This window comes from Mytilus trossulus, chromosome 3, assembly GCF_036588685.1.
Source record: "Mytilus trossulus isolate FHL-02 chromosome 3, PNRI_Mtr1.1.1.hap1, whole genome shotgun sequence".
Taxonomy (NCBI): Eukaryota; Metazoa; Mollusca; class Bivalvia; order Mytilida; family Mytilidae; genus Mytilus; species Mytilus trossulus.
In genome coordinates this window covers 7,425,027-7,452,710 of record NC_086375.1, presented here as the reverse complement: position 1 = coordinate 7,452,710, position 27,684 = coordinate 7,425,027, and the positions used below count along the sequence as shown (strand labels likewise).

The 27,684-nt window shown below is 31.2% G+C and overlaps 1 long non-coding RNA gene across 1 annotated transcript; it reads right to left on the bottom strand.

The window, feature by feature from the left end:
- Positions 1-141: 141 nt before the first annotated feature.
- LOC134709197 (uncharacterized) lies at positions 142-12,695 on the bottom strand. The gene is made up of 4 exons (XR_010105918.1): positions 12,660-12,695; positions 8,393-8,419; positions 7,261-7,333; positions 142-447 (listed from the first exon to the last, which is right to left on the bottom strand). It is a non-coding gene; the product is annotated as an uncharacterized LOC134709197 (long non-coding RNA).
- Positions 12,696-27,684: the final 14,989 nt, after the last annotated feature.

Here is a 27,684-nt window from a genome sequence, read left to right as displayed (position 1 = left end):
GTAAGTAGCAACCATGCACCCAAGTAAAACTACAGCAAAAAAATAAAGTTCTGAATCTTGAGACGAATAAGGAATATTTGCAACACACACACACATATATATAAACATATATACAACTCGTCTAAACAGGAATTGCATGATTTCATCAGATGACAATAAAAATAAAAGTAAGAAAAAAACATCAGTATTCAATTAACTATTATAAATAGATACGCAAATCTGCTCCTCTTCTACTTGTTGGTCTTATTAAGGAAATATACCCATTACACACAGCATTTCATTTTTACACCATCGTATCAATGAACAGATGCACAGGAATTTAACTAAGTTAACGTTCAAAAATTCTGTATTCAGTGTGAAATTTGGTATAATTCATTGTCATTTTCAACCACTGATGGACGCCTTTGTTGTGACGTGTGCTGGAAAGTCTGGCAAATTGATCTTCGCCTGTATGAAAATACAAAATAGAAAGAAAAAAATTATTAACAAACGCCTTAAAAGTGAAAAAAACACAAATGTTGAAAAAGGTAACATTAAATGTAAATACCTATCTATCTATATATATATAACATTTAAATGCTTAAAACGCGTATAAAAAAAACACCAATTTAAAAAAAAGAAACATTAGATGTAATTATCTATAAATTGTTCGGATACCATGGATGTTATTCTCGATAGTATCGTTAGACTCGTCCTAAGTCACACCCTAAGACCAATTTTAGGATGGACTTAGGATCCTAAGTACGAAATTTTAAATCGTTTAAGTAATTTTGTTATAAAACATTTATTAATGACGAAACAAAGTAATAAAACTGTTCGTGAATTTTATAATTATATGTGTAGAATTATATGCATGATTTCAAATGTAATCATACAATTATATAAAAAAAAGGATTGCAATTTTAAACTGGAAAATAATATGTTTTGAAATGGGAATTAAATTTGTAGTGCCATCGTATCGCGAAACACGAAGTTCAAAATTTAAAAGCATGCACAATTTCTTTATATACGAGTTATACGATAGTGCGTTTCAGTTCATGTTTATCTACACGTAAAAAATGAGCAAAAAGTGAATTTGAAACTTTATAAAGTTAGGATGAAGATAGGAGGATCTTCTGACACCTTATTAGGTGTGCTAAAGTAGGACGAAAAATGCGATATATCTAAAGTTAATCGACAAAGACTTGGCATAGGTTGATCTTAGGACACGTCCTAATCCTACGATAGCTCCGAGAACACCACTCCAGATCTCCCTCATTAGTATGATTATGTGGTAAAATTAATCATAAAAATCTGTTCTGATTTAACTATAACAATCATTATATTTATAAAATTAAAACCGAAACACAGCAACGTTTCTACAATTATAGAATAACAAAAATGACGTACGTTAGGTACTAACAACAGAGACGGTATATATACATATTTAACAAAAATAGAATTGTGCGATATGAATGGGTACATTTCTTCAATTTCACAAGTGACAAAAGTTAAGATATAAAAAAAGACTGCTTAGAAATACATTCCCAATGAAAAACACTAATTTGAGCTAGTATAATACTCAAATTTCAAATTTGACAACAATTAACTATTCACAAAAGAGGCTGCGTACTTTCATATATCAAATCATATTAATTACTACCACTGGGTCGATGCCTCTGCTGGTGGACTACTAGAGGTTTTCAGATTTGCTACCGTACCAACCGTAGTACGAACTAGGAGCCGTCATTTATCTTTTGAAATTAATTCATATATGTCCTTAATATCAATGTATTTCTCATGAATCATTTTAAAAAGTATTGGGATGATTTTAAGCTACAACTTGGTATAATATTTATGTAAATATGTTACCTATTCATAACAAACGGTATTGTGGGTACTCGATTATATATTCAACAAACCGTTGCTGGTAACCGTTGCAACGAACGGTTTGTAATTTAGATTTATTTCCCCTGAAATTCCACAGGCAAAAACAAGCTATAGATAGCACATTCATAATTTATCTTATGTTTGACTGTTATATTAATGTAACAGTATAAAATGAAAAAGTTGGCATTTTTTAAGGGTAGGTTTTCAGAAAAGATAATAGAATAAGAGCTATTTAAACATTCAAAATTGACCCCATTCAAAATGTAAAATGTAAAAGGTAAATACAAAACCTGTTTAGCTACAGACGTAGTATAAAATGTGTTAAAAGTAATTGCAATATACTCCATTGAGAAAAAAAATTGCAATATAATCCACAGTGTTTATACGCAAACACGACAGAACGCTTTTAATATAGTATCGATTTCTCTCCATTATGATATAATATCAATTTGTAGGTTATTGCAGTTGTTCAAATCAACTATCTTTAAAACCATTCTTATATTTTCTGCAGGTTGAAAACATCATCATTCAGACGTATGAAATATTTTACCAAAAGTTAAAAGTACGAATAAAGTATCAAATAAAAGATACACACATAAAATATCCAAAGAACACAAGTGTCGGAACAATTGTATTTTAGTCATGATAACAGTGGCGGATCCAAAGTTTTTCAAAAGTTGGGGACCACTGACTGCCTAAAAGGGGCCCCGCTCCTGTCATGCTTCCCTATATAATCAATCAATTTATTGCCAAAAAAGGGGGCGGACTCCCTCTCCATGCCCCCTTAATCCGCCTCTGTATAATTATATCACAGATATTTTAGTCAACGGTTGTGTTACGTATTAACCGTACCTGATACGTGGCAAATGTGGGAACCAATATTAGTCCCCAAGAGTATCACCAGTCCAGTAGCAAGAACTTCGGTACTGGCATAAAAATACGGATTTTTTGTGTTATTAAAGATTGCTGTTACAAATTATAAGAAATTATTATAAATTAAGGAATGTATCTTCCTCATGCAAAGCTCAGGGTTGGTGTTCTCGAAAGTGTCCTCAGATGTGTCTTAGGACACATCTTAGACCAATTTTAGGATGGACTAAGGATCAACTTAGGACACTCTTAAGTTGTGTCTCGAAGCTATCTCAGACGAATCTTAAGATATTTTTTGATAAAACATTTATTAACAACGAAATTATTTAATAAAATTGTTTAAGAATTTTTTAATAACATGTACAGAATTAAATGCATAATTAAGAATATAATTATATAAAAAAGATTGTTATTTAAACCAGTAAACAATTTGTTTTGAAATGAGAATTAAATTTGTAGTGTAATCGTAGCGAGAAACACGAAGTTCAAAGTTTATAATCATGCACAATTTCTCTATATACGAGTTAATAACCGCTGGTGCGGTTCATTTCATGTTCATTTTCATGTAAAATAATTAGCAAAAAGCGAAATCCAAAAAATTACACTAGGATGAAGATAGGATGCTCTTAAGACACCTTATTGGGTGTCCTAAAGTTAGGACGAAAAATGAGATATACCATAAGTTAAGAGAGCTTCGAGAACACGACTTAGGACAAAGACTTGTCATAAGATAGAGTTAGGACACGTTCTTATCCTAAGATAGCTTCGAGAACACGACTTAGGACAAAGACTTGTCATAAGATAGACTAAGGACACGTTCTTATCCTAAGATAGCTTCGAGAACACCACCCCTGATTCCTTTCACGGATTTGGCTATACTTTTTGAACCTTTTGGATTATAGCTCTTCATCTTTTATATAAGCTTTGGATTTCAAATATTTTGGACATGAGCATCACTGAAGAGACATATATTGTCGAAATGCGCATCTGGTGCAAGAAAATTAAAACCGTTAATTTTATTAAATAGCAGTTTGATAATAATGTAATTTGAACGTGTCTGCAAATTTAATCATTTCAAATGAAAGGACCCTGCAATTTAAACTGATTTAATTTTAGAATTTTATAGTTGACAAAGGTAAAGGAGTAGCGACAGAGACTTTGATGTAATATGTTATATACCCACCCCCCTTCCCCCCAAAAAAGAAAAAAAGCACTGCGCATATTAGAAATACACCTGTTTATTTTGTATATTCCGTACAAATGAAGTGAATGTTAAAGGTCTGGGCATTCAGTATTCGCTTGTAAGTTAAATATCGATTGTTTCCGCATCCCTTACAAATAGTCTGATTTAGAGAATACATAACTTCTCAACAGCAAGTCTTTAAGACTCCGGTGCCTACGGGTCAAGAAGCCAATGCAGGTGGCTCGAGAAGAGTCTTTGATTGATAAGGATGTATTTTTATTTCTTTCTAATTTTCGCGAAAAAGGGTACGTGATAACTTGTCAAATTTGGGATGGTAAATGAGCACAAACGGCACGCTTTTGATGACCTTGTTGTGTTTGTATTGTAAAAACAATAATTTCGGCTGATGTTGTTCGCACGATAGAAACCTTTATCAATGTGTTTTTCTTTTGTAGCACCGATTATTAAGTTGACCGCAAAGTTCTTGTAGTCGTATTTATGCAATATCATTTGTAGAGCAGATCTGTTTTATTCGTATAACCTGGCTATAGGGAATGTTATTGGTGAATTGTTTATGATGACAACTCAAAGAAGAAAGATCTTGTTGTTTGTCTGTGGGCTTGCAATACAGATTTGTAAATATGATTCGATCCTTCACTTGCGGGGCAGTGTAAAGAAATGGTGGGATCTTAAAGTCATGGATTTCATAAGAAATTTTTATTGAGGGATGGGCATAATGTTTAATGAACACATTTAGTTCTTGTTCAATGTTATTTCACTTCATGTCAATATTGTCGATAAAACGTTACCAAGAGAGAATAACTGATGATAAAAAAGAGAAGAATTGAGAATTTGCTTATTTTCACATAAAAATATTGGGTTACTTGTAAAACGACACCATCTTTGTTCCCATTGCTGTCCAATTAACCTGGCCATTAACCTGTCCATCATTGAATGTGAAGTAACTGGTAATTTCAATACCAAAGTTAGAAGCTATACTTAACATTTAAATGGTGGGTGTTAGGTAATGTTGTGAAAGTTCCAGATTTCACTACAAGCTTGTATAGATTGATTTGAGAATAGAGAGAGGTAATATAAAAGAAGGGCGAAAGATAGCAGAGACAAAAATCTGTTTTAGGTGGGAGAGGGTTCAAAAATTCTATTTTCGCAAGATAATGTGTTCTAGGATTGTATATTTTCTAGAGCAGACCACCTTAACTCTCAATCTTACCATCACAGCGGGAAAACATCCCGGAATTACAATTTCAAGGGAAAAAAAACAAATATGTAAGAACTCTGCAAACACTGTAGTCAATTTGTCTTTAGTTGCTTTGTCGGAGACTTAGACTTAAGTATGGCCAAAAGGTCTTAATGTTTGTCTCTCAACAGGCAAAATTGATACTAGTATACTATTGGAAGTTAACACGGAAAAATTTGCATGATCTGTCAGAATCAATAAACACTTTTCTACGGACACCAACAACTTTAACACTGAAGTGAACAAAGATGTCGGTATTCTAAATTTCAGGAAAAAAGTCCATGGATTCTTAATCCCTGTAAATGACAAAATTCAGTTGAGATAAGCATTTTTTGAAAACCCGCCATATACGTTCCCTTGGCAATTTATATATTATGCGAGTTGACGTTCAGATTTGATATCTGTAAGATATTTGTTACTCTTTGATGACATGTTTCTGACATTTGTCAGTTTTAGCAGCAAACTGTTTATTGTACATAAAGGGACAAAACACAGAAGAAGTACTAAACACAATACGTTAAAGACATATTTTGCAACGTTAGGAGCAGATAAACTTACATACCAATCACAGTCAATAAAACTCAACAACGACACTAAAAGTCTTTCACGGAGTTACAGAGTACGGACAACAATTGAAAGTCCAATCTTGTATTATACTTTACACTATGTTTATTGTCAGTAATTGGACAATTAGTGCTTTGTAAACACATTTATCATTATCAGGATATTTCGTTGGTATTCAGATAAAACATGTAAACATGAACAGACTAAATTGGATTCAAGCTGACATTTATTTCCATAAAGTGATGCACATTTTTAGGACGCAGGATTACATAATTACATTTAAATAGGTAAAACTGCATCATTTCGCTTGACCTTTTTGGTTTTAATTGCCTCATTTAAAAATCTTATTTTGTTAATACTTTTTTTTCTCAGTTTTTTCTATCTTCTTTAGTATCAAAACAAAAACAAATCCGATGAAATCATGTGAAACCCATATCGTCATTCAAGTGCAATATACTCTGAAAGGAGTGAACAATCTATCCAAGCAATGATTAAAAATATGTTCATTTGTCGTGCTGATAACTTTTGTTTTCAGATTGGAAATTTATTTATAGATCTTTTCTTGTTATTTGTTTCGTTTCAAAGTGTCTCGCTAATTTTTAAACCTTCCGAGTTTATAGCAAAATCAACCACAATAAAACAAAAAACAAGACGCAAAAAAGGTCAAAATCTCTTTTAAGCCAGTAACTCAAACTACTAGTGCATCACATCAACTGACCATATTGGTACTGTTGAACACTTTCTTGATATTTGCTTTGTAATCATTGTGTCGCTTTAAATTCCATTAAGATTTTAAGATGAAAAAAAAAATAACACAAACAAACAAACACATACTTTTAAAAACTAACAAATGCTGTAAATGCAATAAATGATTTAACTGACAATTTCGATCATGTGAATAAATTGGTAGATAATTTCCTGGTTATCAAATTTTCAATTCGCAGTGTCTATTTTCCTATTATAGGAGTAAAACAATTGCAAGAACGCATACAATTGTATAAAATCTGATTCTAAGGTTAGGTAAACCCTTAAGAAATCAACTTACCATTTGGCGATAGACAATCATTTACAACTGTCTTCTTGATTATCATCTATGCAATTTAAATGGTCTTTTAGTTAGAGTTTTCAAGATAATAAGAAAAGGTGCCGCTTTGTTCTTAAAACTAGAAAAACAATCTTCTCAATATGTACCCTGTGTTTTCCTTTAGCATCGGAGGCTATGTTGGTTGCTATGTGTTCATAGGACATAATTTTTAAACAAAATGGTATTTCTATGGTCACTTGTTTTTTTTATATATACTACAGCTCATTTTAATGTATTTCTTGAATAAAAAACATTGCGACATGCAATTTTTATTTAAGGAATGACAAGTTTTGTATAAATTGCATATATAACTCATAAAATCAAATCACATAGCATTTTTCAAGGTTAATAATTCTATGAAAAATGATTAACAGCTATATATAATTATGATAATATATCGTCTAATTCTAACGTTACTTCATAATCACCTACTTTATGAGAAAAATAACGACGACTATGATTACCAATCCTACAATTCCAATAACTACACCTATTATGACAGCATCTGAAAAAACAAAAATCGAAACTGACAGTAAATGCATTGAGTGTGAAAATAATTAAGTTAATATATTTGGTTAGTTTGCTTGCTAGCTGAACCGTGAAATCAATATTATGTTAGGTATACTACACTCTTATCGGAGTAGTCTAGTCCTACTGACATATAGATTATTTATCTGTCGTACTAGTCTTCTCCTAAAGGAGGGTAGTATACCTAACATACTAATGACTTCAAGTTTCAGCGAGCAAGCGAGCTAACCAAAGATATAACATTTACACACACACACACACACACACTCAATGCAGTTTGCTGTGAATCAATCTATTATTAATTATCAGAGAACAAATGTTAACAAATGTTTCAAGAAACATGAGAATGTAACGTTCTCGAAGACAAACTCGATGTTACAATACGTATTTGTTTTAAAAATAATTTACTGGACAGATAAAAAGTAAAATGGACAACATCAGATTTGTGGTTATGTAATTTGAAATTAAAGGTTAATATAAATCAAGACTTTCCAGTCATTATTCTTCATAGTGGATAGAAAAATCACAAAAATCCAGAACTCAGATGAAAATTAAAAACGGAAAGTCTCTTTTCAAATGCAAATGAAATGACAGAATAAAAATTCCAAACACATCAACTAAATGGATAACAACTGTTACATTCCTAACTTGGTAAAGGCTTTTACTTCTAAAGAAAATGGTGGAATGAACCTGGATTTATAGCTAGCTAAACTTCTCACCTGTATGACAGTCACATCAAATTCTGTTAATAGTATATTGACAACGATGTGTGTACAAAACAAACTGACATAATAGGTAAAAATGTCAAAAAAGTGGTACAGCAGTCCACATTATGTTATAATCTTAACCACTAGTAAAACAAAGAAATATTTAACAAAGAAACACAAAAAGGCATAAAAAGCACATTATCAAAAGGGAAAGAGAAAAAATTACAATAGCATAATAACACATTGAAGGGATGTATAAGTACAGAGTCACATCATATGTATTAAAGAAACACACATAGAGATCTTAATAGCACTGGTTACATACTTACTTCTATTGTTGACATCTTCATTTAACACTGGAAAATATAATAGAAAAATACATCTAATTGACCAATGACCATATGAAAGATATTCAGTAGACAATATACTACGTACGTCTTCAAATGCATATTTTGAATTGAGAGAGCATTACAAGGGAAATACAGGATAAAGGGATATCTAGGACTTTTGTTACGAATTCGTGGTGCTGATTCGCGAAGGTTTATAAAGACTAAAACATGTTAAAAGATGGCCCTATGGCATAATTTTGTCCTAAGTGAGAAATTTAAAAGTGTCTTTAGTTAGGATAAATAAAATACAAACTGTCGTAAAGTTGAGACTAAAAAAATGCATGCTTAAATCTTTCTATCCCTCTTGGTCTAATATATAAAGACGACAGTAGTATAACTCTGTTCAATTTGACAAATGTCATAATTCGATTAATCAAAAGTAAATCCGTGTAACACACTCAATACGCGGGAAACACAGGAACTATAAGAGGTAAACAACGGAACAACAGAAACACTGAACTACAACAAAAACAAACTTTGTTTAAATTGCAGGTTTAATATATACTGCCTAATTGACATCACTACGTGACAGGAATACTCATCACAGATAATTATACTAATGTAAATAAATGATACTACATTACAACATGAATACCGTAGTAAAACAATGGAAAGCTTAAATGAATTACGACAGCATATAAACAAGGACACCACAAACGAAATATAAACTGCGCGTAACATAAATGGATCAACGTCACAAAAAATGACGTATTTTTGTGATGTTTATATAATCACAGGTTAATTTCTGATTACAAAAAAAGTGTTCTACATTCAGACACGCACAAGAAAATTAAACTAGGACCGAATTGACATTTATATTTATCTCTAGTGTGCCAAAAAACCGATATATAAAAGACAACATATCCATAAAAATCCGTTTAACGAATGACATTTACGCGGGGAAATAATTCAATTGACCTCCATTCACTATTGCAATTAATTTGTTTCTGGATTGTAATTAACTGACCGTCAATTAATTCAATATCCTACAGTCATTGAAGTAGAACATTTGGCCTCGGGTTTGAACATATTTTGGCATCTTCATTGACTTAAATCTCTCTTTAGAGTTATAGAAAAAATGTTAAAAACATAAGTTAAGAAGGCTTTGGTTTTCTTTATCCAACAGCAAAATAACACCTTGTCTGAATGATAGTCCTTCATTTGAGGGATATACCTCATTTGGGCCTTTTAAGTTTAAACTAAAAGGCTAGGGCCGTTTGGGAGAGGGGGTGTTGGGTATTACCAACTTCTTTTTGTTGTTATAAATTGTGCCAATACTTTTTCTAATTGAATTATTGAATGCGTTTAGAGTTGAGCGAACTTTGATCAACCAACTTCAATTGATTAACTGTAAAACTGTTGAACAGAATTTTACATGTTTGATCTCATTCCAAACCACTATTAATCAACGGAACAAATGCAAATACTTTAAAGATTTTTTAATAGTTATGCAGTAATGGGTCCTTTTATAGACGACTAAACATTTAACGATTTTCTCATTTTATGACCAAATTACTATTTACTGGTTCATGGCAGGCGGAAGTGTTTTATTTTATAACTTAATTTGTTTGAGGGACTGACACAAAAAAGTTAAAATACTACATGTAGTAATCATATTAAAGTAGGCCTGCATTCATGAACTGATGGTTTTGCTGCAAAATTGTTAACATTTTACATGTTGCTAAAATTCTTTTGTGTGTAACTGGCCTGGAAAGCTGAAAACATTTCCTGAATATTCAAACCAAAAATAAAAGAATTGATTTGTTTTAGTCAACAACAAAAACACATATAATGTAACCCCTTTTAACATTTACTTTTTTGTTATATTCATTAATTAAAGGGACACGACATGTAGCTGTCAAATATTTGTTCACCAATTTTTACCAAATTCTTATAATTGATATATAACAATGTAAAACATTTATCCAAACTATTAAAAGTCTAAAATAAACTAATAACATGGCAAATACGTAGCTTCGTTTCGTGTGTATTTCAGTCTAGACGCCATCTAATTAATTATCCAGTTGACCTCTAAAGTCATCTGATGACCATATCAGCGATGTAAACATAAATATAGATATAAATAAATTAAGCAAACTCGTGCTGTTGGATTATTCTAGGTCTATTTAATTTCATATTATAGATAAAAAATAAATGTTTATTATCGTTTTTACCTGTAGAACAATGATTGTTTTGCGGATTGAACCAGTCAATCAAATGATTTACCTTTATTTCACTTTCAATGTTGACATTCGTTTCCTCTAAATAACTTTACACATACAATTCATGTGTTGTCCATCTGAAGCTGAGGGGTTAAATTAAAGTTCACATGTATACGGATTCAATGAGGTACAATTATTCACTTGCAAGTGAATAATTCATAATCAATGTTTTTTTTAGCTTATTTTGACAAATTTGAAACAAACTATCTACTCAAAGCGAATTATTATTTTACTATTTGCCTTTCATTAATGATTGAGCAAAACAAAAAAAGGAAAATCACAAAAATACTGAACTCAGAGGAAAATCAATTTGGAAAGTCCATAATCACATGGCAAAATCAAAAAACAAAACGCATCAAAAACGAATGGACAAGAACTGTCATATTCCTGACTTGGTACAGGCATTTTCAAATGTAGAAAATGGTGGATTAAACCTGGTTCTATAGCGCTAACCCTCTCACTTTAATAATAGTCTCATCAAATTCCGCTATATTTACATGATGCGTTAAATAAACAGTCACAATTAATAAAATAGTCAAAATATGGGTACATCAGTCATCATCGTATAACAATTTTAAAAGGAACAATTTAACAGGACACAAAAAAATATACTATCTACGAACACATGGATTGATTTGAGTGTCTGACGTCAGAAAAATTATATACGTCACATAAATTTGTCATTCAATGTGCATACAATAGTTATCAAAAGTACAAGGATTATAAACAATTTTAAAATTTACATAGGCAATGAACGCATACAGGGTTAAAAAATCAAAAGTATGTAAGAATAAATTACAGAAATAGACCGAGATTCAAACTAGTCCAAAAGTTATACATAGAATTTATGAGAATCCAAAACTTTTAAAAGGAACAATTTAACAGTACACAAAAACATCTATCTACGAACACATGGATTGATTTGAGTGTCTGACGTCAGAAAAATTATATACGTCACATAAATTTGTCGTTCAATGTGCATACAAACAATTTTAAAATTTACATAGGCAATGCACGCATACAGGGTTAAAAAATCAAAAGTATGTAAGAATAAACTACAGAAATAGACCGAGATTCAAACTAGTCCAAAAGTTATACATAGAATTTATGAGAATCCAAAAATTGTTAATTCCACTACGCCATTGATTGATTTTGACGTTTGTGGTTCAACGTATATAGTAATTCATAATAGAAATATATCATAATGACATATCATAGACAAATATCATACTGACGGGATCTTTTAAAGTACAGAGTCACAAATAATTTATTGGATTTTTTTATATATCTCGTAGCTAGTGCCCCTTTAATAATTTTCCTATAATTATCATTATCAGCTTTTATTAAATAAATACATCATTTACTGCCAAATGTTAACCATAAAAATTCCAATGATGAAGACAATCGCGAAAAGCACTTGTGACGCATGAAATGTATGATGTGATTGTTTTTCCATTTACCACTTTGTTTTTCTTTAAGCGCTTCCGATTACCATTAAGGATTTTTTTAGACTGAATAAAGTAATGAAGATAGGATTAAAAGAATAGGTTAGTTTGAGCACATACAAGTAGTTTTAATCATTTTTTTAAAATTTAAATATAATTTAATCCCTTCTTGCATTTACTTTTTTTCTTATATATCTATGAATAATAATGATCAGCCTTTATGATATAAATACATCATTTAATTGCAAATGTCAAAATATGAAACTTCCCATGAAATTAATCATGAAAAGAGCTTGTGACGCATGCGATGTTTCTTGTGTTTGTTTTTCCATTTGTATTTGTTTCGTCTTCTTTTTATCCCTTTCGATTACTATTAAGGTATTTTAAAACTAAAATTAGTAATGAAAATAAAGCTTTTTACTTATTTACTATTCATTTTCCATCAAATGTGTTCTCATGAAACTATCATGTCACTACATTTCGAAGTGTAAGAACTGGAGCAGTGATTAGCCCGATCATTTCATTTCAATTCATACTTACTTCTGTTGTTTCCATCTTCATTAAACACTGAAAAATATAAAATAAAACAATTTCTAATAGACCAATGACCATATGAATAATATATAGTCAATTGGATATTTTTAACTAGCTCTGTAAATGCATTTTTTTTTATTTAAAAAATTCTAATTCGTTCTGTTTTTTAATTTAATAATATTTGAATGTGTTCATGGGAAATATATTATTCGTTTATACAAATGCAATATTAAAGATTCAATACAAAACGTTACAATCTAGTCGTTTTATATTTTGTGCAAGAAAAATAGATAAACGAGATGTTGATAACCTCTTTAAGTGTTTTGTGTACTATCGTCTGCCTGTCTGCCTTTTCCCTTTTTAGCCATGGTGTTGTCAGTTTATTTACGGCTGATGAGTTTGGATATCCCATCTGGTATCTTCAACGGGATCTTGTGATTTAGAACTAAAAACGTGGTGCTGATTTCCAAATATATCAAATGAGTAAGACCTGTTTACAATTTAGAATTTCTGTTGGAAATTGCATAACCTATATTTACAGAAGTGCAACTTTAACGTTGGTCTGTCTTCTTATAACGAGGCCAATGAAATTTCTAAATATGTTTATCAATATTATCATGCACATTTTTTTACATTCAAACCAATATAGAAACTCTACATGACATCATTAAATCAAAAAAGAAATAATAAAGGCAACAGTAGAAAACCGCTGTTCGAATGTCAAAATGACATCTTTAATTTCAAACAATAAACATCTAAATAAAAAAAAAATTAACTGTTATAAATATCATAAATGCAATTATTATAAGTTTTAAATAACAATACTTAAATACTTACGAGTACAATTATCAAAATCGCCTATTTCAAGACTGGACAGTTGTACATTATTATGATCCAAGCAGGTTACATTAAAATATGTAATCCGCTTGTTTAATTTCGACCAGGACCAAAAAGGAAGGTTACAATCACAGACTAAATCAAGATACCTATTTGAAATGAATAATAAAAAGCAAGTGAAGTCCTGTGATATATCTTAATTTCAAAACTCAAGTATACTTTTTTATACTGAAAATCATATGATGTTGTTTTATTTGGTATAACTTATCTTTCTGTATGACGTAGGCCGTACAGTGACCTATAGTTGTTGATTTCTGTGTCATTGTGTCTCTTTTAGAGAGTTGTCTCATTTGCAATTATACCACACATCTTCGTATTTCGATATTATACATAATTTATTACGCTGGGAGCACGTTCCGTATTCCTTTGACTCATCAGTGGTGTTCGTATCAAAACTGTTGGAGAGTAATCTCACCGCCAATTCTTCGACCATGTTGAATCAAAAGGTCAAAACTGTTTGCCAAAAACGGTCCAGGCTATCTGTTATTGGTGAGGGAAAAGTCGTAGGTTAAGAAAAACATATTTTATCATTTTTAAACAATAAATTGCTAATAAATATTGCCAAACTACTGAATATTAATGAAAACATAGAATGTAAAGCCGAATATGGACAAGGAACTAGAGGTATGCATTCAAAGACATCAATATCTTGCGAATGTGAAAACCCAGATAGTTTCTATGTCAGGTAATGAGTGTTTCCTTTGTGGACACATGATTAGTTAGATAATAAAAAGTGTGTTGACTTTTCACAAAGTGTACTCGATATCTTCAGGATGATCAAGACATAAGATTTAACTACATAAATAGTTTCAGAATATTGACGGAAAAGATGCATTGACATTACACATATAAACACAAAGTATAAAACTGATGTTTAACTATCCCAGGCGCTAATATAAGTACAAACAGGCATTTTTTTTTATAGATTTCTCTTTTGTTGTGCCGTAGCACCATTTTCACATGTTATGAGGAGGGTTGCCGCCAACAAGCTAGTTAAACATAGCCATTTAATGTATGCGCATTTCCGGAGCCTATAATTCAGTGGTTTTCCTTTGTTGCTGTATAACATTTTTATATTTTGTTTATTATTTTGTACATAAAATAGCCTGTAGTTTTCTTGATAAAATGATTTTACATGTGTAATTTTGTGTTCTTTTATAGCTGACTATACGCCGCATAATAATGGTATTGGTTGTGTATATTGTTGAAGACCGTACGGTGACTTATAGCTGTGAATTTGCATGTTATTTGGTCTCTGGTGCAGATTTGTCAATTTGACGATCACAACACATCTCCTTATTTTATATACATTTATATAAACATCAGTTGTTCGACCTGTTAGTCAAATGCGTTTTGTTTAAATATACTTTTTCACTTTTTTGGTCTTTTGGAAAATGTTGTTTGTGCTGTTTTTAGACCCTTTTACCACGAAATTTGTTTAACATGCACACGTATAAAAATTGCGGTTTTTATCCAACGCAATCAAAGGTTTGAACGTAGTTTTCAATTTAGACTAGTTTATATTTTTTTGTTTGGGCTTTGTATCATATTTTCCCTCCGGTTAATATGATCCGTTCATCCTATATTGACTCTTTAAATTCAAGAGTTTATCTAAAAATAAGGGTACTTTTTCTTAAAATGAGGATTCTCTTTATATGGCCTTCCAAATACCGTTTCGATCCCTAATATCACTGAAGAGACATTTATTGTCGAAATACGGATCTGGTGTACTAAAATATATTGACACCGTATGTTGGTGGCATAACATCGCGGCCACAAGTTTAAAAAGTTTTTCTGTTAAGTATTAAATTTATTTTAAGATTCATTTTGTTACATCTTGTGATAAATTTTATTTGGCAATCGCCAATGGCAGTCAGCAGGGTTAAAGAACATCAGTTTTTCGACCTATCAGTCAAATGCGTTTCGTGTAAATATACTTTTTCACTTTTTTGGTATTTTGGAAAATGTTGTTTGTGCTGTTTTTAGACCCTTCTACAACGATTTTTTTAACATGCACACGTATAAAAATTGCGGTTTTTATCCAACGCAATCATAGGTTTGAACGTAGTTTTCAATTTAGACTCGTATGAGGGTAAAATTGAAACCATCTACAAAAACAGTGTTAGATCGCCTGGTAATTTATGCATTAACACTCAAAACACTCAAAGAAAAGCTAAGTTAATAAATAGAAAGTATGAAAACGACTAAACAGGAAATATTTTGCACAATAAAACGAATTAGTAAAAAATTAATCTATATTGAGTCAATTGATATATTTAATTTAAAATTACACTCTAATTGATATTATTCTGTAGCGTTATCATACATTTTCTTCAGATTTAACCAGGTAACACAAATAAGAAAACAAAAATAAGAAAAAGTTCAACTGAAAATCTGAAAAAAATGAAAAAAAACCTAGTACGTAATATACATAGCACACAAGTGTTTGAAAATTCGAAAGATTAACTGTGAGCGATAAAACAACCCAATTTTTTTTTATCAAATTATCTTATATCTTTAGTGTGTGATCATTTAAAAAATTAGAAAAATAATTGCTTAAAAATTAACAAGATTAAAAACGACTTTTTAAAAAAGAAACTTCATTCATTATTACTTTTGGAAAGGAAATGTCATCAATAGTTTTCTGGAAAAAGTACGTTTATCTGTTTTAATCCAGTTCAATTGATGCGCATGACTCCAGTATTTTTGATTTTTACGAAGTGTTTAGTAACTCTGCCCTTAATTTGAGCTATGTGGTTTATGAAACAAAACACAAAAAGATTCATCAAAACTATCCAATATAAAAAGCTTTTGTATGATGGACAATTTAAGATTTTTAACTTCGCAATTATCGTTGACAATGAGGCCCGACATATTTCCTAGCAATATGCTAATTGTCTATGTAAACATCTAACTGAAACAGAATAAATAAACTCAAATGTAGCAATATGTTACACTGCAAACTGCTCAGAGTCTGAATTGACCAGTTTTTGTGATCGACCAGTAAAATCGAGCACACATTTGACTCCACTAGTCTCGACATTGTCTCGACTGTACTTAACTGTACTTAATTGTACTCGACTAGGTCTCGACTTTACTTCATTTGTCTGATTCAGTACTTGATGATCTTTGTGTAGTCTGCAATGGTCTTGACCAAGGCTCGACCTGTCTCGACCTGTCTCGACTTGTCTTGACTAGTCTCGACTCAGTCTCAACCAGTCTCTACCTGTCTCGACTAGTCGTGACCTTCAAATTTAGTTTTGACTGGTGTAAATCAGCCCATCTAACTAAATTGAATATTGATCTTACAAAATTCAAGCTTATTAGGTAATTTGATTTATTGCTTTTAAATGAAAGAATTTAATTTTATCAAAGGTAAAAATTAAAAAAAAATAATTCAGATAGGCATCTTTAATTTGTTTTATAACTTTTTCAAATCAACTTGAATTTTCATCAAACTATGCAGCTATCTTAGATATATATCAAGCTTGCTGAAATCCATGTCATTCAGTTTTTTGTTGTATTGCTGTAAAATTTAAGAATAAAAGTACTGTTGGTAAAAAAAAAGCTATTATTTGCAATTCGGACAAAATAGAGATTGTACACTTTAATGTTATTAATGACTTTTTCAAATCAACTTGGTTTTTCAGTAAACTATGCAGCTATCTTAGATATATATCAAGCCGACTGAATCCCATTTCATTTACTGTTTTGTTGTATTGCTGTAAGATTTTAGAATTAAAGTAATGTTGGTAAAAAATCGCTTTGTTTTGCTATTCGGACAAAATAAAGATAGTACACTTTAATTTTTTTAATAACTTTTTCAAATCAACTTGAATTGTCATCAAACTATGCAGCCATCTTAGATATTTATTAAGCTTACTGAACCCCATTTATTTGCTTTTTTATTGTATGTTGAGTACTTGGACGGGAAATCAGAAATTACTTCTGACAATGTTGACCAAAAAGTCCATGGACGTGAAAAAGTCGAACAGACAAGTTTTCCAAAGTTCAGATATAAAATTCTGTATTTTCTTCACAGTGAGTTTCTTTAATAATGATTTATTAAATGTGTAATGAACTTGCTGTATCTGTATTGGCCCTTTTATAGATTACCAATCAGCTGTATTGGCCATCGACTCTTCGATTGTCAGGCCCAATAGAACTTTAGAATTTATAACCTGGCCAACACAGAAATAGCAAGTAAATGACACTATATAATTGGACATATTCTGTTACATCTTAAAGAATAAATCTGGATAAAGAAAAGATAATGGATCAGGATCTGATTTATTTTTTTCAGTGACTTTTGCTATGACACTTCTATTGGTATAATATTTTTTTTAAAATGGTATAATACATTTTGTTAAATTTTATTACTGATTTTTGTTTTTTGTTGGCTCCAATTTGAAGGTGATTTCTGGCCTGACAAGATATCTAATAAAATCCATGAAAGGGCATTGACCATTATTAGTATTATATTAAGTTACAGTCAGTTCAGCACGATAAATCTCTTAAATGAACATACTGAAGTCGTAACGTATTTATAATTCAGCGTTTTATGCACTTCAACTAATATGTTTAATCGTTTTACATGCTCAACTACGATGCATCTACAGTTTTTAAAATTGTCTTCTCGTTAATGATAATAGTATCTGTATACCAGTTATAAATACTGATAACATTACTGATATAATACTTTGCTATTTAAAGCCAGGGGCCTGGTTCTCGAAAGTATCTTATGACTAAGACATGTCTTATGATGGTCTTAAGACATGTCATAGTCGTCAGATATGTTTTCGAAAGTGTCATTCAACATGCAATATGAAATTCGTTTCTTACTCATGGTTTTGTATAATAAATATACAAATTATTTCATTCCTGTAATAGTTATACACCGAGGGATATGTGTGTCTGGATAAGAAACCCCGTCAGCCCACGGCCGACGGGGTTTCTTATCGAGACACGCCGTATCCCGAGGTGTATAACTAACTTACACTCTATGCTTAATCCTATATTTATAAAAAATGATAACCAATTGAAAAAGAACGGAAATCATATTTATTGACAATATAAAATCATCATTTATAAGATTTTTTGGATTTTTTAAATGAAACCCCACTAGTAACCTTACTTTGGCTATATTCGTTCAAACTTTGACAAGTGAGTAGATTTTACTAATTTCGAAGTTCCTGATTTGCATATTCAGAAGGTCAAGGTTGACAGTTTCGTGTATTGTACAAAAAAATACATAAGTAAATAGTATTCAGTTGTTATATGGACGGGTATACGACGGACGACATTTTGTGGCAAGCGTTGGATTTGGCGGAAGAGACAAAAGATAACTCAATATTACAACCCAAAGTACTTACCTGTATTAGTTTAATGAAGGTAATCATAACTGTAGTTTATATCTTCCGGTTTTATAAAAAAAAAGGACTCTCCCCCTCTTCTAAAATAAAAACATTCATATTCGGATATTCTAAGCGATGGGTGTGTCTGCAATAGAAACCCGACTACCAGACACAGTCAACATACACAGATACAGATTTTATATTTAGCAACTACGTTTTTTCAGTCAATCAGGCACTCAACCAGCCGGGGGTTCCCAACTCGAGAAAAAATGTGGATCCAACCATTCAAACGCATTTATCGCTTAAAAAAAAAGTCGCGTCTTACCCACGGAACCCCATTCCCGGGTCGGTCACTGTGTAACCCGGGGGAAAAAGGGGTACGGGAGTTGGAATCCTCGTTTTTTTTCTTTCGATCAATTGGTTTTAGATTACAGACATATGCCTGGGATAAAAAAAAACCTTCAAGCAAAGGAGTATTTAACGGATATTTTTATTTTCGAAATAGATGCTTAGTATGTTTTCCTCTATTAGAGTTTTCTTTAATATGTTTTTGTTTGTATTGAAACAATTTGCAGTGGATACTTTTAGTATTTTCTTATGTTTCTTGTTTTAAAAAAACCCCAATGAATTTCTATTGTTATGAATAACAATAGATTTTGTTCACAGGACGTAATAACAGGGGTTTCCAGAAACCCTGCTCGTCACACCCTGTGGTCAAAATCCTTTGTTATTCGTAACAAAAGATCTATTTAATGTACACTTGTTTCAGAAATAGAAACTATATAGTATAACAAAAGAGCTAGGGCGTAAAGTATAGTTAACAGTACTATATTAACGTATGTGCACATGCATTTCGTTAAGCGGGTACTACTCGATGTACCGAATCTAAAAAAGTATTCACTGTTTTATAACAATGCTTGTATGATAACACACGAAAGCGAAGCTCAAGAGTTATTATATATTACAAACTAAATTTAAACAAATTATCAACTTCTTTTTGTATGAAATTTCATGTTCATTATAATGTGAAAAATAAAATATTCGTAAATATTAAGAATGGTAAAACCTGAGTTAATGAGGTTTTTTTTCATCATTGAAATCTTATCACACATTTTTATCTTTTAACAAGTGGACATTTGAAAACTTATTAATTTTAAGTTTTATCCATTTTTTGAATGTTAAAATCTAATGTTTTTAGCTCATGGCAGTTTGATCTGTACAGTGTAAATACAAGTTTTACCTTTTATTCTTATTATTCTTTATTACTAAAACAAAGTTACATACAGATGAGTGCTGTCCTAACCTGTACACAAGTTAAATTAAAGCAGTCCTTACGACTGCTCTAAAGGTTAACTTGGGAAAATGTTAGCAGACCTGTAAGATTACTTTATCCGTAGTAGACCAGACCTCATGTGCCCTTTTTATGACTGCTGCAGACAGGTCTGCTTGACCGGACAAGACCAGATATGTAGACAGTTCTACTTGACCAGACAAGACCTGTGGACAGGTTCGTTTGACCAGAATAGACCAATGGACAGTCTGCTTGACCAGATCAAACCTGCGAACAGGTCTGCTTGACCAGACCAGACATATGCACAGGTCTGATTGACCAGACCAGACCAGACCAGACCTGTGGACAAGTTTGGTATTTAAGGTTGTACCTAACAATACAGGGAGATAATAACTCTGTAAAGTCAGCTTAACAGTTTAATTACGTTGTGTTGTAAAAGGAATATAAAGCTTCTCAATGATCAAAATTGGTGTTTGTCAAACTGCTATATGAACAGTGTATTTTTTCTGACAAAACGGTTGGTTCAAATTTTTTGATTTTTTTATATTTTTGTTAAGGGGTCAAAGTAAATACTTTTAAATGGGTTCTATGATTATTCTTTACCACGCTAATGCACACAATAAAAGCAGTCCTGTTAACAAGTTAACTTTAGATAAGGTTTACTTTATCTATGAAGAGTTAACTTCAATTCTTGACATGAACCTGTCCTGAAGTAAACTTTTCTGGCAATCATTAAACAGTCCTAGGACCAAGTCAGCTTTTTAAGTCAACACAATATCTGTCCTAGGACCGGTCACAGCAGTCATTAAACCGGTCCTAAGTTAACTTTAACCAGTCATCAAGTTTGATTATTAAGTTAACTGGCTGAACATGTTAGGACTGCACCAATCTGTATTTAAACCTAATAAAATCTTATAAATTAGAGAAGAAGAAGAAGAAGAAGAAGAAGAAGAAGAAGAAGAAGAAGAAGAAGAAGAAGAAGAAGAAGAAGAAGAAGAAGAAGAAGAAGAAGAAGAATGGTAATGTTCATTCTCTACATTTTTATATTAATACATATTAATCCTTTTTTAATCATTATCTAAAATGTTCACTTATGACAGTCATAAGAGCATCATAGCTATGACTCTCTTAAGACAGCAATGATTTACATCCTATGATATATCATATGATAGTCATAAAATGATCATAAAATATGTCCTCAGATATGTCTAATGACATACATATCGTATGATACCTTCGAAAACAAGGCCCCTGATTTATAACAGTTGAACGTCAGGAAATAGCCGTAATTAGGGAAAAAACAACATTAATTGCATGTGAACATGAAGAATTTGTTTCTCAGGTCGTAACCAGAATCTCGCCCTCTTTTTCCCGGGACGTGGCCTACCAAGTTAACCTTATTGACATAATTGTTCTTACTCTAACAACAAGTTTTGTATGCCGATTTTAGAAATGTTTATGGTTTTCACATAAACATTTTTTTTATTCACCCATATTTTCTTCTCTTTGTTCTAGTTAGGAATCTCTCACTATTTCACGAGACAAAAATTTAATCACAATAACGTTAAATTAATTCATATGATCAGAGTTAAAGACGACAAAAGAAAAATGGAGATAAAATTATATTATATTGCATCCAAAAGATGTTGTTGACGATATATTAAGTAATCGTTGAATGTAAAATTATAACTTATATTTATACTTACAGGGAAAATAAGCGAAGATTATGTTCAAAGGTGTCATTCTGGATAAACGTAATTCTATTTCCTCTCAAATCTCTGAAAAAGTGGATACAGTTCTATGATACGTTTATCTAAGTACATTTTTATAAAGGAATAACATTATCATTCAAATTTCCCAGTAACTAAAATTGATATAATTTTTAGATGCTATACATCATTGTACATTGTGACTAAAATGATTTTTTTTTTTGAAAATTTTTTTTTTGGAAATTTTTTTGTTAAAAAAATACTATCTTAATTCCATGTATATTTCATTTATAGAAGTTGGTTATAAGATGTTACTTATAGACTGTTTTTTTTTTAGTATGCAAATGTTTGTAACAGACCATGTATTTAGATGTTGAATGTAACTTATAAACCATGTACTGTGGATTCATTGATATTCGTTGGATACCAATTTTAGTGGATTTCGTGAATGCAACGAAATACAAATTTTCTAAAGGAAATGTAAGCTTACTTTTTCACAAATTAAGCTATCAACGAAAATGCGAAATTTTCTCAATCCACGAAAAAATGATACCCACGAGCATAAATGAATATACAGTATTTAGTTAAAAGACGTTGGTAAAAGACCATGTATTTCGTAAAAAGACGTTTGTAATAAGACATGTATTTGGTAATAGACGTTAGTAAATAAACATGTATTTGGTCAATAGGCGTTGGTTATAAAAAATGTATTTAGTTAAAAGACGTTGGTAATAAAACATGTATTTGGTCAATATACGTTGGTAATAAAACATGTATTTGGTTAAAAGACGTTGGTAATACATCATGTATTTGGTCAATAGACGTTGGTAATAAACATGTATTTGTTCAATAGACGTTGGTAATAAATATGTATTTGGTCAATAGACGTTGATAATAAAACATGTATTTGGTTAAAAGACTTTGGTAATAAATCATGTATTTGGTCTAAAGACGTTAGAAATAAAACATGTATTTGGTAATAGACGTTGGTAATAAAACATGTATTTGGTCAAAAGACGTTGGTAATAAAACATGTATTTGGTAATAGACGTTGGTAATAAAACATGTATTTGGTCAAAAGACGTTGGTAATAAAACATGTATTTGGTCAATAGACGTTGGTAATAAAACATGTATTTGGTAATAGACGTTGATTATAAAACATGTATTTGGTCAATAGACTTTGATTATAAAACATGTATTTGGTCAAAAGACGTTGGTAATAAAACATGTATTTGGTAATAGACGTTGGTAATAAAACATGTATTTAGTCAATAGACGTTGGTAATAAAACTTGTATTTGGTCAATAGACGTTGATGATAAATAGACTAAATTGTGCTTATTCAATTGCCCGTAGTCTAGTCAAACGACCGTTGCTGACTCGTAATTAACGTCAAGCTCGACATAAGTCGTCACGTGATCACCGTCATTAGACTTTGAGACAGCTATGTCGAGTCTATTGGTCTGACGAGTGCATATTCCTCCTACATGATATTGATTTGTTCATGGGTGTATGGCGTCATCGGAATACAGAATGCTAGTGACCTAAATTTTACTTTAATGTATTTACAAATTGTCATTCTCGGGTTTATAAAAGAATATTGTGTATAAGATAGAATTTGTCAAATTCTTCAGTGTTAGTTGATGCTTTATCTTTTCTTTGTTTTTTTTGCAATTTCACAACCTTTTGCCTAAAATATAATACTTTAAAGCAACAAAAAAAAAGACAGGAGTTGTGGAACTCTAGTGTTAGTCGCATAACAAAGGCATTTAATGAAACTCTCTTACATGTTTGATATATTATTATTTATAGGTATTCTTTTATTTTCTTAAACCATTAGTTAAAAAAGATATTACATATGACAATCAATTATGTTTTTGAAACGCATGTCACTGTCAAATTCAGGATATATTTTAATGCTGACATATTTAAAAATTAATCAATTACCTAAAATAGAAAGTCTGCTTCATATATTGATATTTTCCTTAACATTGATACAGATAGATAGTTCAAACTAGAACCTTAAATAACAAATTTCAATTTTTCTAACTGTAGATTTCCTATTTATAAGCAAAAAAAGGGAAATGATACAGATTGGATCATATGGACAGTCACACTCATTTAAGTCGATAATATGACAATGCCATTGTATGGCGCTCATATATCTCAGTTAATATATCATGCTCGTGAACGTAATTAACGGTTGTGTGCTTGTATACTTGTGTAAGAAAGAACGAATGAAATCGACGCTACATAAATTTAACAATAATCGTTCTAAAATTTGTTGGTCCATACGTCCCATATGTGTCTCTTCTCACCAGCAATGCCTTTCTTCGCACTCTGATAGGTTTATATACCTGTGATGTCTTTGTTGCAATATTTATAAATTTAACCCTTTGACCAATTTCGCTATTTTGAAAATTTATAAATTTGCATGGTGACTGGTCCTTGCATTGCAGGAGACACAAACCTTGTCAAGTCAGTCTCTCTACTTCGATTAGAATTTTCCCAATTTTACTTTTTCTTAACTTGCTTTCCCTCTTCTTATTCTATTTACGAGACTCGAACATCGATGGAATACTTTTGCCTTTATTCCGAAAATGAATTATGTTAACTTATGGAGTTATAAAAAGTGAAACAAAGATGTTATTCGTATTGATATATATTCTGCATTTTTTTTCAAATATATTCATTCTATAGAGACATGTTTATATCACGACAGCAATCTGCAGTATTATAATATACAAATCAACGTCCGTTTATTATCAATGTAGATGTAATAAGCTTTCGAACATGATATTGTAGTAGAAATATATACCTACACACTAAATAGCCTTGGTAGGTCTTTAAAAACTCCATCTTGTATTGTAGTTATTTGATTGTTGTCCAAATCACTGTAACAAAAGAAAAGAATTCCGAGTGTATCAGAATAATCATTGCAGATATATATTCCTCAAGTTTGTAGACAGTTGTTTACAATTGTATATATGCATTTAATTTTTCATTGTTCTTTTTTTACCATTGTCGATTACGGGTTTTACTTCAATTTATACTGAAACTATATGTGCATACTTCTGATTTCCAACACTTTGCGCCTACTCATCAATGACATCAAGCATTTTTAGACTGAAGTAACCAAAATAGATAAATTTAAGACTTGACAAGGCATTAAGACGCTTTTCCAATATAAAGTGACTTCGCACAGATTAGTCGTTTCAGTCATGTCAAGATAAGTAAGACCGAATGTTCTAGCGTTACAAAAAGATATATGTTTGAACTGATTTAGACGAAATAATAGCAGCTATGGAATCGATAACGATTACTGTATATCGAATGATTCAATTCGTCAACTACCGATACTGACCTCAGATCAAGCTTTTTACGTAAGATCATGCATTGATTATGTCATGGTAGTTTTAAAGCAACATTTGGATAACACGTTTTTTTCTTAGCTGTGTGTAATATTAACACTGGTATCAAAGAGATAATCGTAACTGCAATTACGATTATCCCAATATGGCGACGGTAGATATAGGTAAAATCTTTACACTCTTTTTTCTTAAATGTAGCATGTTTTTGTCAATAGTTACTCAGCTGCAAGGTTTATCTATACCATTTCATCATATTTGAATCGTAACGGTGCACTGGAATTGTCTAAGCGCTGTGAAAATAGCCGTCGAAAAATTCGGGATGATAATCGTAACTCGGAAAAAAGATACTCGTAATTATGGTATTCAAAAATAAAAAAAGATAATCGTAACTGGAAACGGTTTTATTGATATTGACACTAAAAACTTATATATGTTAGCATATTATGAAATCATTACGATGAATTATTTACGAAACGTACCAACATCTTATGTCATTTTTTTTATGCATATATAATTTATAGTTCTTATGAAAAACAGCTACATACTAGTATATCATAAAATTGGAAGGGTGAACAAGCTTCAAGAAATTTGGAAATGGAAAACATGAACTTTTTTAATATACAGATATTTCCAAGAACTAGGTATGCCACAAAATATGTGAATGAGCGATGGAAATTATGATACATGACAATAATTGTCAGGCGACACGCATGTGTCACCTTACATCAGATTTATGATTAAGACAGTAAACAAAAGTTTATTTTATCCTGAAGTAAATAGTAAATATTTTTGTTTATATAGATAAGACCGTTGGTTTTCCCGTTTAAATAGTTTTACACTAGTAATTTTGGGGCCCTTTATAGCTTGTTGTTCGGTGTGAGCCAAGGCTCCGTGTTGAAAGCCATACTTTAACCTATAATGGTTTACTTTTTAAATTGTTATTTGGATGGAGAGTTGTCTCATTGGCACTCACACCACATCTCCCTAAATCTATTAATATTGTTTAAATTCAATTATTGCAAGTGGTTATATGTGCTATTTCTGCCACCGAGAAGCCACTGCTGATTTAATTCTAGAACAAAATACAAATTAAAAGAGTTGGTATTACTTTGCTTCATAAAAAAAGAATGGTCAACGTAGATACAAGTATCTTGTCTTAGGGAGGGATAAATCCTACTTTGTAAAGAATCACTCTGATTCAAACAAAAAATTCTCTGAAACCGATATTATCAAGATGCTTGATTTCTTGATTGACAACATATTTGTTACGTGCGGAGGACGTGTTTTTCAACAGACTGTCGGCATCCCAATTGGAACAAACTGTGCGCTTCTACTTGCTGACTTGTTTCTTTATTATTATGAGGCTGACTTTATGCAGGAACTTCTTAGGAAGAAAGATAAGAAGTTAGCAATATCCTTTAACTCTACTTTCCGCTATATATATGACGTTCTTTCACTTAACAATTCAAAATTTGGTGACTATATGGAACGCATCTATCCCATCGAATTGGAGATACAGGATACTACAGATACAGTTAAGTCGGCTTCATATCTTTACTTACATCTAGAAATTGACAAAACTTTACGACAAAAGAGATGATTTCAGCTTTCCAATTGTGAACTTTCCATTTCTAAGTAGCAACATTCCAGCAGCACCTGCATACGGGGTATATATCTCTCAATTGATACGATATTTCCGTGCTTGCATTTCCTATCATGATTTTCTTCATATATGGTTACTGCTCACTAGGAAGCTATTAAACCAAAAGTTCCAAATGGTGAAGTTGAAATCATCCCTTCGTAAATTTTACGGACGCCATCACGAGTTGGTCGACCGTTATGGAATCACCGTTTCACAAATGATATCGGATATGTTCCTTACGTCGTAACTACAATCTCCTCCCCTTTCATGACTTTGACCTACCGAATTATACTATTTACCGGATTTGTAATCACATTATATATTATGGATTTTCAAAGCAGACGAAGAAATATACATGCATGAAGAAATGTACATGCAGACAGACCTACGATGATTTGAAGCAGACTTCTGTAAAAAAAAAGATTTTTTTTATTTGTTAATAACATGATTTGATTACTTTAACTTCCAATAAATTATTTAACGGCGAAATTCGCGGTAAAATATTAAAACGAGAAATCATCTTTTATTGTTGACATTTCAGCGAAGTCATCCGATAACAGTTTTTTGTATAGTTCTGGCTAATCTTTTCTGATTGGCCATCACTCTAGCGCTTGAATTATATTAATACGCTGTTGCTATAAGGACCTCAGAAACTAGCGATAATTTTCATTCTCACTCTACACGAGTGATATGAAAATTATCACAAAAAAACATCAAAGGAAAAATACAGATAATAGCGATAAAGTCTTTTAAAGTCACCGAACCT